Source organism: Mustela nigripes, chromosome 5, assembly GCF_022355385.1.
Source record: "Mustela nigripes isolate SB6536 chromosome 5, MUSNIG.SB6536, whole genome shotgun sequence".
In the NCBI taxonomy this organism is placed as follows: Eukaryota; Metazoa; Chordata; class Mammalia; order Carnivora; family Mustelidae; genus Mustela; species Mustela nigripes.
The window spans coordinates 63583279-63595925 of record NC_081561.1 but is presented as its reverse complement, the minus strand read 5'-3'; the positions used below and the strand labels follow the sequence as shown (position 1 = coordinate 63595925).

Sequence of the window (12647 nt, the reverse complement as noted above, 5' to 3'; positions counted from 1 at the left end):
AAGTGATGGGAAGATGTCCCTGAGAGAAAGGAGCTTCAAGAAAAGGGTGGCATACGCATTTTAAGGGATGTGGGAATGAATAGGGACAGGACGGATTCATAGAAAAGGTCATTGACTTAAGAAAGAGCGATTGCAGGGATTCAGGGCAGGATGCCAGAAGGGAGCTGGAAGGTGAAGGGGATCTGGGAACTTAATTCCCTAGTGGACTGTGGCACTTTCCAGTTTCAGAATTTACTTGCAAACTGCTTCATTTAGGTTGAAATAAGTAAAGTTCATTTCAGCTTAGTAGGAATACAGATTCTTCATTATACATTTCTGTTGTGATTTTATAAAGGTGTGGAAAATCCACAGAATCAGAGTCCGAGGAACTAGGTTAGCATTCAAGGTATCTTATTTGCTGACTGTGTGACCTTGGGCAAGACACTTATCAGATCTGGCTTTTCTTATATATATATATAAAAATACGGAGGCTATAGTGATAGCTCCCTGAATTGTGAGGTTCAGAGGAGATATATGTGTATAGGCTTTGAAAACTATAAAGAATTATGCCAGTGCAAAGTTTCATGTTAAAAATAATCATCCCTATAAGCTAATGTTTTTATTTGGGAATTGTCCCAATATTATATCTCGGTGAGCTGATCGAGATGTATCTGGTAAGATTATACTTGGCTGTAAACAATGGAAGACTCAACTCTAATTTAAACACATACACATTTATTTTTCTCACCTAACAAGAAGTCAGAGGAAGGCACAGCCATTTATGGATGTCCTCGGGCCTCAACTCCTTCTACCATCCTGCACTCAACAAAAGTGAGTGACTTTTGTTCTCAAGGCTACAGGATGGCTGCTGTGTCTCCAGGCATGATATCCGTGTTCCAAAAGAGAAGAAATGGTGGAAGGAGGAATACGGAGCATCAAAGGGTTGAAGGGGCATGCCATCTGAATCTGACCTTTTCTTACAGAGTTTTTCTGGAAGCTAACTCTTGCCTTCTGCATGCCAACCTCACCGGCCAGAAGTGGGTGTCCTAGCTATCCCTAGCTACCACGGAGTCCGGAGTGGTGAATATTGTAGACTTCCGGTTTCTTTAGTTGTGGAAGGCTGGGGACAAGGAGCCTGTCAATGGCTTCAGGAAGTCCATTTTTAATGTCTACTACAGAGCCCAGTTCATCTTGCCAGTGGAGCCTTAATGTGAGGAAGGGGATGGAGGGAGATGGCAGTGGGATATTATGCTCAGGAGGGCAAACTGACAGTGACCAAACAGCAGGGCTGTGGGCCCTCTGTGGCTTGGACCTAAATATTTTGGCTGTCCCCCACCAAGAGGCTCAGACCCAAGACTTGGCTCCTTCTGGCAATCAGCCCTAACCAGCTGCTGCCAAAGGGGTAAACACATTCCAACTCCTTGAATCTCTGCTGCACTGTAACTGTGGTTAAGACATCCCCCCACTTCTACCCCATCTGGGCTAATGGAAAGTTCACCAGAGTTGTGTTTTTTTAGTGATGCTTTGCGGTTATCTGTGCTCCTTCCCATTAACAGGGAGTTGAATACATACACATTTCTGTTAATCGAACTACCCGAGCAATTTATACAATCATGTGTATCACGTTTATGTTTATTCTCCAGTCTGCAGGAATCATGAAAGATAAAGCATTATGCCTCTTTTTTTCCTCTCTTGAAAGATGGCAGTTAAGCCAAACCCTTTTAAGTCCCTTTAGCTGGGTGGAGGGACAGGTGACTGCTGGAATCCAGTCCTAAACACCTAGAAAATTCTGCAAGAGTCATCACCTAGTGTGGGCACCCTTGCTTGCACACTCCTGGGATTGGGGGATGGGGTAGAGAGATCAAACACTCACCCTGACAATGGTGCCAATCATGGAAGACACGGTTGTTCTTGACTGAGACGATTTCCAGTGGAGTCAAAGAGATGGATCACAATCACTTTTAAGAAAAAAAAAAAAAAGTAATTTTTTAAAACTATGAATAAGAGCTATTGTAAACGGCTCAAACTCTGTATATAAGCAGTGAAGTAAGATGAATTGACTGGCACTGAGTTGGAAAAGCTATACAGAGGCAGGGAGTGTGGAACGTAATTTAATAAAAATAAACTTTTTTATACGTACACACTCCCAAAGAAGAAATGGAAAAGTTGTTAGGGTGTGGACCAGGGCTTCTAATTAGCTGTTCTGGTCTGCCTCGTTTGTCTCTGTCCTTGCCCCAGCACCTTCCTGGGACTTGTGGTCCCCCCTGGAGGGACACTTTGGGGAACGAGAGGCATCCCCCGGCACCTGACCCCCGCAGCCGGCTCAGACCAGGTCTTCTTGCCCCTTCCCCAGGGGAGGAGAGGCCCCAAACCCCGCTGCCCAGGTCGCCACTCTTAGCCTCCTTGACCCTCAACTTGTTTCCCAAACAGAGGGAGCCCTGAGAAGGCTCCTTGCCAAAGTTGGAAACAGCTACCCTCATTGTCTGCCTCGCCCTGCCGGCCGCGCTCGCCCTTCCTCCCTCCCCTCCTTTCTGTCTGAAAGTGTGAAAATTACAAATCCCAAGGAGCTGCAATCAGAACTCTACCTAGGGAACATTCAGAGTATCCTTGCCATAAATATCCCGCTCCAAGACGCCTGACGTCAGAGCGGGGCGGGCGGGGGCGCGGGCCGGCCGGGCGGGGAGCCGCGCCGCCCGCTCTCGGAGCCCGGGGGCGCCCAGAGGAGCCGGGGCGAGCGGCGGCCGGCGGCAGCGGCGGCAGCGGCGGCGCGGCGGCTTCGGGGCTGCGGGGAGCGGCGGCCGCGCCATGGGGTCTTCGGAGTAAGTGCGCGGCCCTGCCTCTGCCCGGCTTCGCGCCGGGCGGGGCGGGCGGAGCGGCGGGCGCTTTCTGCCGGCACCTCCACACTTCTTCTCCAACACCCCTCACCCCCCAACCCCGCTTTCTTTGCAGTGCTGAAAGGGGACCGGAGAGGCGGCCGCTCCGCAGGCTGCCTGTTTTGTTTCTGCAAAGTGTTTGCAGGAGCCACCGGTCCAGGAGTGGGCTCCCGGGGCCTGTGTGCGTGTCTGTGCGCCCACGGGTGTGATTCGCGTGTGTGTCTGTGTCTGTGTATTGGCACATCTGGACACAGGAAATGTCTTTGGGAAACTTAGAAAAAAAAATTTTTTTTCGTGGCTTTGAAATCTGATTCCTTGTTGTCACAAGTGGACGAACATAGCCACATAGCCAGTAACCCCTAAGCGGACAACTTTTTGGTGGTGGCTTTTCCCCCCCGCTCAGCTTGTGACTTCGTTCCGGTGATTTAACTCTTCCCCAGCCCCAGCTCCCACTTGAAGGCTGGCCTCTGGCCAGCAGGCAGGGCAGAGGGAGCTGGAGGGTCTTGCTCTCAGCCACAGTGGGACCTGGGGCGAGGGAAGGAGCATCCCAGAAAAGGGGTTCTGACTCTGGGGACCTCAGCACCTGCGGCTGCCGTCCAGCCTCCTGCTGTGGCCCTGACATCACCAGGCAATGGGACTTTGACTTAACAGAGGAAGGAAGGATCCGGGCTGGAGGCAGGTAATTGTAAGGAGGAAGAGGAGGCAGAGGTGGTGGTGGTCTGGACACTTCTGTGCGGTGGCCAGTCCTGCCCCAGGAGTGGGAGGGGTGCGTCTGCCACAGGGGCCCACAGGGAGGGATGTGCCCGGTTCTCGAGGAGCCGCAGTGCCCCAAACAAGATGCAAGCTCCTAACATAAAGAGACATGTCTGAACTGTGGGGTGGAGGAAGGGGGCTGGTGGGGGAGAGGGAGAGAGATTTTTATCAAAATTGAACACAGATTGCCGAGGTCTGGGCTTGATTTAACTCTTCTCTCTCTGCCTTGGCCACTTTTCCACCTCTCTGGTGAATTTGCAGAGTTCCTGGGAAGGTAGGAAGGAAAATTACACCTCTCCAGGAAAGAGTCCCTGGAGGTTTTCCTTGAAATCTACATGGGAATGAAAGCAACTTCCCATCTTTCAAGAGTTTAGTTTTGTGTTTCCCTTCTTCCGGGTTTGGTGTCAGTTTCTTGGATTTCTCTGAAGAGTGGGCTGCTGGAGGGAGTGGATTTTCCCTAGGAAGCAGAGGGGGACTGTGCTCTCAGAGCCAGTAGCTAGGCATTGGCTAGCCCTGGATGGCCCCAGGCACGGTGCTGGACGTCAGTAGTTGGGCCCAAGAAACAAGGACCACAAAGAGAGCCCTTTCACTTTGCCCTCACTCGGTCTCTGGTTTTGTATTTTGCAAGAGAGCCAACCTACAATGTTTGGGTGGGAGGAAGATTGCCGGACTCTCCCCGTGTCCTAAGGAAAAGGAGGGATTGAAGGAACAGGGAGGTCATCTGGATATAAAAACGGACCCACAGGAAGTTCGAGATTTGGGGTAGATTTTAGCCATTATACAAATTGACCCCTGCGGAAGTGCCGTAAAGGACCGAGCAGACAGCGATGTCAGAAAGACTCCTTTCACTTCAGAAGTTGTGTCTTCAACTTAAATGTCATGAAGAAGAGGGAAACCATTCCGAGGGCAGTGTAAACAAAAGTGCGTGTAAGCAGGGGTCATTGGGTACCACGAGATGCACGTGCAGGCACATGTTTATGCCTTCGTGACTGTGCGGGGATGGTCCTGGCCTCAGGCATGAAAGCACAAACAGCCCATTTCTCTTCTGTTCTGGGAGCTGCAGCCGACTCCCGTTTCTTCCTTTACCAAAAACAACTGTGCTATTATTGTCTTGCTGCCTGCTTCTGTTGCCTGCTCTGGCTCCTAACTCCCGAGTTTCCAGAGCTTTTCCTCCAGATCCTGGGATGCTGAGCGAATACTCGTGCCCCCCACAGGACAGAAAGAGGAAACTTCTCCTAGGCCTTAGCCCTCAGAAGAAAGTCAGGAGTTCAGGAAGCGGGAGGCAGAGAGGGCAGGACCAGTAGGAAGGCCTGTGAATGTGTTTTCTTTTGGTGAGTGTGGGGGAGGTTGAAAGCCTACTGCTTTCTGTGGGAACATGTTCTCTCCCCAGTCTGCTTTCCCAACCCCCCACTCTTAGAGTTCTCGAAACTAAACAGGTTAAACTCTGCCTTTCGCTGAAGAGAGCTGTCCAACTTTACCCCTGTAAAGAAGGGGGTGAACCTAAGGGCAGGTGGTTGGGACACTATAAAGATAATCAATGAGGCAGAAGCTTGTTTCTTTGATTTTAGTGGAGCCAGTGGAAATGCCATTTTTTAATGTTCCCACCCATTCCTGCTATGTGCAAATAGAAGGCTGAAGACTCAGGGACACAGGAGACGTGGAGCCGGTGGACTCTGAGAAATACTCTCGTCCCTGTGCAGGAACCCTCAGGGAAAGCCGAGGGCAAGAACTGCGCTTACAACTCTTCCATCATGTCAGCTTTCTCTGGCGGGCTCATGGGGTTCTAACCTTTCTGGGTTTGCTCTGGGAGATGTTTCGTCAACTACAGACCCAGGTTGAGTTCCCAGAACATTGGCGTTTGGGCTGATCTCATTGCCTCTTCTGTCAGCTCCAGCTTCTGGCCGGTTGTTGGGTCATCTTGGAGATCGGCATACTTAGATAGGATGAAACTCAGGCTCTTTCCCGAAGGTCCCTGCACCTGGCAGGCAGAACAACTTGGCTTTCATAGCAGAGAGCCTCCACAGCCTGAGTCTCTGTGGTTGGGGATCTTGCATCCTTCAGCCCTGAACTTCAAATACACCCTGGGATAGCAGAGAGAGTGCAGATCTCAGAGCAGACGGCCCTGGGAAAGGATTAGGAACCCGAGGTAGATAGTACTTACTCCTTCTGAGCCTCAGCTTCCTCATCTGTAAAATGGGGATAATGACCTCACAAGGTTATTGCAAAAATAGCATTTGTGCAAAAGGACTAAGAACAAAGTTAACGATGTCATAGGTCCTTAATGAAGGGAAGAGCACAATGTTATTTCTTCATTTTTCAGCCATCAGGAATCCATGTTTTTTGGAAAGGACCTCTCCCCAAACCTCATGTTTTCCATTATTAAAAGCCAATAGGTGGCAGTCCCAGGGCTCTGGTCACCCTTATTTCCTCCCTTTAGAGAAGATGACCAGTGGGGATGATCCGGGAGCATGCCCGGTCTGTTACCCCGAGTAGTGGGAGGAGGTGGCAGGCCGCCTGGGTTTCTGGCCCAGAAACCACTTCTGTGTTGGAGATCTCTCAGAAGGGAGGATGGCAGCAGAGTCATTCATATGGGCCTGGGGGGTGTGGGTGGGTCCGGAAGATCAAGAACCAGGTGAGTCTCGAAGAATCAGCCCAAGGTCTGAGATCCATTAGGCAGCCACTGTTCCTCAGGACGCTTGAGTCAGAGTAAGGGGAGACTGTGATGGGTCATAAGTATGGAAGCTATCCCCAAGTGTCTATGGCGTGTATGGAGTGGGGAGGTGGCCCCCCATTGATACACTATCTTGGGGAGTGGCTAGTCCCACAGACAGAAGGAGCACCAGAGGCTGGAGAAAGCATCTGCAGGTTCTCCGGGCCCATCTCAGAGCTTCTAAGTTATCCGTCAACTTGACATTTAAGATGTTGAAGATCACATTTGTTTCTGTTTTGTTCAAGCTCTCTCCTTAACCATGGCCTGGGATGACTTTTCAGCTTTTAAGAGGCTCAGCCCGTGGCCAACTTCTCTTGAGATGGCCCAGATTGGGGGTCAGTGAATTCCTCACTCCTGGCAGTATCTAGTTCTCCAGCTCCCTTCTCACATTTTTTGGTGTTCGGTTTTTGTTTTGTTTTGTTTTGTTTTTTTGTCTTTATGAGGTTGTAAAACTGCACTGTCAAGACACTGTGTAGAAACAGAATGCCTTTTCTTCGGACTCGTGTGTGTCATTCTGCCAGTAATGTGCAAGATTAACGGACTAAGGGGGTTAGCAGGTATTGTGGGGTTCTTTCTGGGGTTCCCATCCACAGGAGAAAAAAAAAAAAGCAAAGAACAAAAAGAACCCGGAAAAATATAAACCTTAGGCAGTTTGGTATCTCTTTGGGTTCTGGCCGGAGAGGAGCTGAGTTACCTGTAGGCTACCTCATGGTTCTATGAAAGGAGGCTCAGAATCAAGCAGATTCAGGTTTGAGTTTGGCACCAGCGAGTCACAAGCTATTCTTCCTTTCTGATCCTTCTTCACCCGTCAAATGAAAACAGTGACTCTTCTTACTTCACAGACTTGTTCTGAAGGTAAGACAGAATAATATATGGGTAGGATCTAGCAAACTGCCCAGTGCTTAGCAAAATGTTAGGGACCTTTCCCCCTCTGGTTCTAAGCTCAAGAAAGTGCATAGATTTGGACATTTGTCCACGAGTCAAAGCAAATAAGCTACTTATTCAAGGCTTAGCAGCGTGCTCAATGGTCAGCTAATCTCAGGCTGGAGATGGAGACCTTTAATTCAGAAGTGGGGCGGCACAGCTTGGTGTTCCCCATGCCAAACAAATGGGAGCCCCATGTGATCTTCTATGGGAAGAAAGGAAAGGCCACCAACTCACTGACCCACGAACCAGGGCTATTAGTGAACTCTCCATAGAGCGTGTTTTAGAAATCCCAAATGCAGTCTGGGCTCAAAGAATTAAAGTCAACACCAGGGAAAGAAATCACTGATATTGAAACCGAATAATAATGGCACGATGTCAATAGCGCCTTACATTTGCATAACAGCCTACAGTTTGAAAAGCAGGTGGCCTCATTTCATCTTTAGAACAATCCTATGAGATTGGCATTGACCATATTTTACAGCTCAAACTCTGAGGGCTTAAAAGACTTACCCTATTTCCCCCAGCGGGTGGAGGCAACAGGAAGGGAACAGCTCCCCAGGCGATGGGGCACAACACTGGCTGCCCATTAGAATCACCTGGGAAGCTAGTAAAAGTCTCAAATGTGTGGGCCTGGGCCCACCCCAGAACAATTAAATTAGAATCTCTGGGGAGTGGGGCCCAGGTATGGATAGTTTTGTCTTGATAGTTCCCCAAGTGATCCGAATATAAGTAACCGCCTAAAGTCAAAGTGGAGAGTACCAACGTTAAGATTCAGGGTGTCAGGCATGGGTTAAGAAAAGGAAAGAAAAAAAAAAAAAAGAACCAGCCAATATTTTGCCTGGACTTAAACTTCAAAAGGGCGGTGCTTGTATGGTGATCCCTGTAGCCCCATAACGTGCCGGGCACAAGGTAAGTCACTCAGCGAATGTTGGTTATGTGAATGAATGAACAAACTACTATATATTAGGAGCCAGCAATTACAACAGCCAAATCCAGCCTATCACCTTGTCTTGTGAGTAAAGTTTTATTGGAACCCAGCCATGACATTTGTTGATAGATTGTCTATGGCTGCTTTTGCACTAAAAGGGCAAGAGTTGAGTGTTGTGGCAGAGACTATCAGCCTCGCAGACCTGACAGTACTTACTGTCTGAACCTTTAACAGAAAAGCAAAGGTTTGATGGTTCCTGCTCTGGACCTCTGAAGGAAACAGAGGGCATATTTTGGAGCTGGACAGGACAACATGGTGGTCAAGAATATGGGTTCTAGAATCAGGCAAATTGTGCTTGCATCCTGGCTCCCCCAGGATGTAAGACCTTGCATATCAGTTTTCTCACCTGAAAAAGGGGGATGGGGGATGATAATGAATCACGTGTCCCTCGCAGGATGGTTGAGAGGATTTGAAAGGACTGGTAATTAACCAAGTAAAAGCAAAAAGAACTAGATTAAAGTAAAAAATCCACACCTAATATTCTTGACAGAAATAAGGGAGGTAGTGGTCAAACAGAATCAGTTAGTGAGGTGGTATGATGAAGAAAAATGGGTTTCTGAGGTAATGATTGTCCTTTCAAGACAACACAGGTGCTCCTGAATGTCTGAGTGTTATGTCGACCAGCAGTTGTCATCATTCCTCCGGGTTCACTTAGGATTTATTGCGCTCAATCTGGTCATAAGCCCATCCCACCTCTGCACCCTTGTTCATAGTTCTGTCTATCTGAAAAGCCCTTCCCCAGTCCTTGTCTTCCTGCCAGGCTCACTCCAGTGTCCACTTTTCTGTCAGATGCCCTCTGTAAGGCTTCCCCCAATCACTGTTTCCTCTTGACTCACAAACACAGCATCCAGCTCTGTCACAACATCAAACACCTTGCATCATCAGACAAGAAATGAGTCTCCTTCATGCCTTCTATGTGTGGAGCTCATAAAAGTCAAATTGCATCATTGACTCCACCTGGTAGCCAAATTATGTCTACTAGACCCTTGATTCAACTCCGTGATATCTGAATTAACTCCTGAGGGGTGAATAGGGCTTACCCAGGTGCTAACGGGGCTTCAAGAGAAAATCCCCATAGCCAACCGCATAGAGAAGAGCCACTCAGTTTATAGACGATGGGACCCTTTGTGTCTTCATTCCTGAGCTCTCCTGGTTCCTTCCCTCTGGAACACCTCTCCTAAGGGGTAGCCAGGGACAGGGAAAGGCGGAAGAAACATAAAACCAACCCTTTGGTTTCTGGTCAGCAGATGTGGTGAAAAGTTGGGTTTTGGCTTCTCCAGGCTTTGCATGTATATGTGCCAAGATAATTGGGAGTTGGCTTGGTATGGTCAGCTTTTGTTAGCATGGTCATAGAGAGAAGCACGGTCACGGATAATAGCAAACAGCAGATAATTCACAGCATTGCCATTTAGAACGTGTTGCATAATTTTTATAGCTTTCAGTGGCAGATTTATTTTGATGGCAGACACATATTTTGTGTGGAAGATTATTAAAGTTCTCTTCTAATGATTAAGAAGAGGGCACAGAAAAATCTTGGCCTTTTGATCAACCCCCAATGAACCATTCAGAGCTACTTAAATTGAGGTGAGGGGCAGGGAGGGGGAATGAAATAATACTTCTATATAAGACCCTACTCTGCACCTGGCACTATGCTGATCATTTTAAAAAGCATATTCTTTGATTTTTCCACATTCTGAATAATTCTTACTTGCTTAAACAAGTGAATCAATATCATGCAGAAAAATAAGACAAGTGGAAAATGAATAACATTATCCTTCCACCCCCTCGCCATTAATGTTAATAGCCTAGATTACAGCCAACTTACCTTGTACTTCGTTGATACAAATACTACCAGTGCATACACAGATAGATGGGACCTGTTGTCTGAACATTTATTTCTCATAAAACTGAATATACCCTTGTATGTTACTCCATGGCATACTTTTCTTCCCCTTGATCATCTATCAGGTCACCCCCGCCATGCATCAACTCCTTTTTATTTTTTCTGATTTCTTTAGGCTGAGATACACACTGCTCTATATATTTGAGATCATGCCATTCTTGTAGGCATATTTATTTTTGCATCAGTCAGTTATTAAACATGGTTTCATCCTGGATGATCACCAGTTTGGGTCTCTGCTTCTGACATATCAAGCATCCATCACTCAGGAAAGTTGCATTCTGGCACTCAGGCTGAGCGATGGACATACCTAGGCTGGTGACCATCTGGGATAGGAGCGCATGTTTCACGTAGTCCTCCTTGGTTCCCTAGGGAAGCTGTCGAGCATCAGGCCTTCTGGCTCGCCCTCCCCCTTCTCATCCAATTTAACCTTCCTGGCTTCTTTCTCCTCTATCACTGACTGAGCAGGAATGCAGCGGGAAATATCAAAGACATGCATTAGATGGGAAAACCGTCCTGATGGAAATAGATTGGGCAGTGTAGTGTAATGGTCAGGTGTGTGGACTCCACACTCAGATCACCTACGGGGTCCAGATCCCCACATAGCGGAAATAGGCTGTGCCAAAGGCTGTGCCGCTCTGACCCTCTCTCTGGACTGACCCGGTGGCCAGCCCACTTTGTGCTGGCCTCCGTTGAAGAGAGTTGCCCTGCCCACCCTCCCCTCCTGGGTCACCTGCACCCAATGACTGGTGGGAGCGATGAAGGCTTGGGCTCTCTGTACCAATTCGGGAAGCTTCTAAAGGGCATCCCAGCTTCCGGGCTCTGCGTGGGGTTGACCGAGGCCTTCACTGAGGGCCTGGCAACTGCACTTCTCCTTCTGCCCAGTGCTCCCTCCTGTCCATCCCTCTGTCCCATGGGGGATGGATTCTAAAAGCCCTTCCAAAAAACCTGCTGCCTGCTTCAGACATTTTGACTCTTTCATATGAAATTGGTTTGGAGCAACCCATTATTTTCTAGGTAATCATTCGTGGCTGTGCTCTATCTTGTGTGTTTTCTAGGTGAGACCCAACTGATTTCCCTACAAATAGCGCTGTGTCATAACTGGACAGACTGAGCAAGAGTTTTGAATTTTATTGCTAAACTTGTGTTTGCCCTGTCCCAACCCTGTGAGGCCAAAAGGTTTGGGTATATGTGGATAGAAGCATGACCAGATGGAGAAGGGGGGCAGGACAAGTTGGCCTTTGGGAATTCCTTTCCATCTTAATAGTGCTTCTGTAATACAAAGTGGGGTGCAGTGTCCGAGAACCCTGCTGGCCCATCAGGAGCGGCTTTCCCACCTGCAGACATATTCACCGAGTGTTTGCATGGATCTCTGGTGGATCTGAATCACCCTTAGGGATGTTTGTTTCCCTTTGCCTTGTCCTAAGCACAGGCAGGCTTTGGTGCTGTGTTGAATCTTCTGCCTCTCGGGTTACATATACTGATCATCTACCTGAGTGCCAAAGCCAAGCTTGCCTGTGAGATAGATGCACAATGTATCAGACTCAGGGACCTAGACTCACAGCTCAGGGGCCACGTCAATACTTCCTCACTTCCTCCCAGATACCACAGTCCCCAGCGTCAAGGACCCAGGACCAGGCAGCGAGGGAAGGGAGTGACTTTAGGTCAGTGGGAAGATCGGTTAGTATTTCCATACTGCCCAAGGTGGCTTTGGAAGTTGGAAGCAAATTCAGAGTTTCTGCAGACTTGGGGCAGTGGAAAGGCCAAAGCATTTTAACCTTCCCTTCCTTTTTTTAATCTCTGTCAATATATTTATCAGTATGTCACCTGTCATGTGGAAGGGGGCTGGCAGCTGCCCAGAATTAGGAACTGCCTTTCCAAGACACACATGATCATTTCCCATCACTGCTGCCCTGAGCAGGGGTCATGTTATGGAGGTTTGCAGCTGTCTAAATGGGAGCAGGGGCTAACAGAGCTGAGACTCCAGTTTTCTGAGGAGAAGGCTGTGGGTCACTGCACCGGCCCTGGGTTCAGATTGAGGTTTAAATTCTTACTCGCTCTGTGTCCATGCATGAGTTACTTCACCTCTCTGTGAAGATTTTAAAGATTTATAAATCTTTAATATATAAATGTTAAAAAAACCTTTTTATTGAAGTTCAAAATGATTCAGAAAAATACACAGCCTATAAGTATATAGCTCAGTGGGTTTTCACCCACTAAACACACCTATGTAGCCAGCATCCAGATCAAGAAACAAAATACTATAAAGCGCCCTCCACTGTCTCTCGCTCTGTGTCCATGCATGAGTTACTTCACCTCTCTGTGAAGATTTTAAAGATTTATAAATCTTTAATATATAAATATTAAAAAAAACTTTTTATTGAAGTTCAAAATGATTCAGAAAAATACACAGCCTATAAGTATATAGCTCAGTGGGTTTTCACCCACTAAACACACCTATGTAGCCAGCATCCAGATCAAGAAACAAAATACTATAAAGCGCCCTCCACTGTCTCT

General features: G+C 47.9%; 1 protein-coding gene across 2 annotated transcripts in view; it reads left to right on the top strand.

The window, feature by feature from the left end:
* Positions 1 to 2714: 2714 nt before the first annotated feature.
* The window catches only part of DAAM2 (dishevelled associated activator of morphogenesis 2), a 115090-nt gene continuing 105157 nt past the window's right edge, over positions 2715 to 12647 (top strand). The window contains exon 1 of one of the 2 annotated variants that reach the window (XM_059400533.1): positions 2715 to 2798. The gene's annotated coding sequence lies outside the window, so the exon portion shown is untranslated. Of the gene's footprint in view, positions 2799 to 3372; positions 3532 to 12647 lie in introns of those variants that run through there. The other variant, XM_059400535.1, reaches the window with a different exon arrangement.